Genomic DNA, 2,202 nt, shown 5'->3' with positions numbered 1-2,202 from the left:
TGTTGGACGGTGGGTCGCTGCTGCTGCTTTCTGTATGTCTGTCAGAACTGGGCAGTTAGACCTACAGACTGACATACAGACTGACGCAAGCACAGAACGAATGTGGTGGTTGGCCATAGGCTGTAGTCTTTGCGGTGTGTTCATGTGTGACAAGATACAGGTGATGTGAAGCAATACAACAGTTGGCTTTTGTCGCTGCTTGTTCTTTGATGTCAGTTTGGTGTGTCTGGACCTTCAGACAAAAACATCGGAAAATTGGGTCCAGATTGAAAAACATAGAAGTTTCTCTTTAAGGCGTGACACAGTCAGTCTGGATACTCTGCTAAGTCTCAGTGCTTAAACCTCTGCTCTGTCTCACTAATTCACATGTAGTCTGAACAAACATAAAATATCATGGCTGACTATCAGTCAAACAGTGCTGAGACATCAATCATATCTTTAGTTATGATGACATCAATATAGATTAAGGTGTGAAAATGAGTAATCCGACATATTCTGACTCGACCCTCTTCACATATCAACATTTGGTCATGGACTTTCCAAATGACGTGCAATGTATGTTAGTTGTTGACATTCTGGGACGCCGTGTCAACTTCAGCTTGTTACATACATTGTCTGATTTAAAAATACGCTTCCGTTTTCAGAGGAAATGTACAGTTTGCATATTGTCGCTTTCAAAGTAGATGCATTACGTCAGTACAACACCACAAATTGACGTTTTTTTCTTCAACAAAAAGTGTAGCCAACACATGCACATGGTTGGGTTTAGGAAAAAAGAACAGGGTTTGGCTTTACAGTCTCACGGGAAGTGAACTCTGATCTCCTAGGTGAAAGTCAGTGGTTGTTGGACACATCCACTTTGGCATATAAAATTACCCAGATCTTCTGCATCCATGGGCCCATAGAGCAAGTGCATTAGCTTTTCCTTTAACCCCGCCTCCCAAATGCTTAAAGTGCAACTTGCAGGTTAAATTTTTAAAAAAATATATACATAACCTACATAAACTACATAAAAAGAATTTATTATGGTTTACACGACATAAGGGCACAAATTCAGAGGAAAAAGTGGCTCTTTTTAGCTCCTCTTCTAAAAACGCTTTTTTTTCAACATCGCCTGATACTACGTCACGAGAGGGACTCTGCGTCCTTGACCATGCCTCTGTCCAATGCGCAGTAGTAGGTGGTAGTGAGTCTGAGCGGTAGTAAACTTGTGAGTTAGTATTTTTTCGGTTGTTATGCATTTCACCATTTGTGATTATGCCGAATTATTCTCGAGTCTGTCAGGACATAGAGTCCACCGTTTTCCGGACAGATAAAGGAGTGGAGTTAGTTTTCGTGCCTGGGTGCGTTTTGTGCAGGTGAAGAGGCGCGATTTCACGGCTTCATCTGTGACCAAAAACGCAGTCGTGTGCAGCACTTATTTTGGACAGGAGGATTATGTTCCTGGCGGAGTCGGGTCTCCCGAGCCTCAGGGGTATGTGCGAGGGCGGGCGGGCTCCGCGGAGAGGGAGGCCTCCATGTTTGAGACGGGAGCGGGCGGTGTGAGCGTTGATGGGCAGTGTGAGGCATGTTATGTCTGGTCTGGGGGTCAGATTCTCCACCAGAGCCCAGAAGGCATCCACCTTCCTGCAGCACATACTCTCCACAGCTGAGGACATGGGCTGGCAGTTCCCACACAAGCACCTATCGTACAAAAAATGATCAGGAAATCTTCGTATCTCTCTCTCTCTCTCCCTCTCTCCCCTGCGGACGTCAATACACCGTAATGCGGAGTTATAACACACATAGCAAGATACGCCTGATACAAGCTGATATTTGCGCATTAGTTTCTGTTACGGGTAAGTAGCATTAGTTATCTAATACTGGCAGAACTATTGGTAGCTTTGTTATAACCTAATACGCGATGGCAAACTTAATGTTCAATCAATCAATCAATCAATCAATTTTATTTATAAAGTCCAGTATCACAAATCACAATTTGCCTCACAGGGCTTTACAGCATATGACATCCCTCTGTCCTTAGGACCCTCACAGCGGATAAGGAAAACCCCCAAAAAAACCTTTAACGGGGGAAAAAAACAGTAGAAACCTCAGGAAGAGCAACTGAGGAGGGATCCCTCTTCCAGGACGGACAGACGTGCAATAGATGTCGTACAGAACAGATCAGCATAATAAATTAACAGTAATCCGCATGACACAATG

The sequence above is a fragment of the Epinephelus moara genome, chromosome 7 (assembly GCF_006386435.1).
Source record: "Epinephelus moara isolate mb chromosome 7, YSFRI_EMoa_1.0, whole genome shotgun sequence".
Classification (NCBI taxonomy): Eukaryota; Metazoa; Chordata; class Actinopteri; order Perciformes; family Serranidae; genus Epinephelus; species Epinephelus moara.
The sequence above is the reverse complement of the archived record's forward strand: the minus strand, read 5'-3'. Positions refer to the sequence as shown.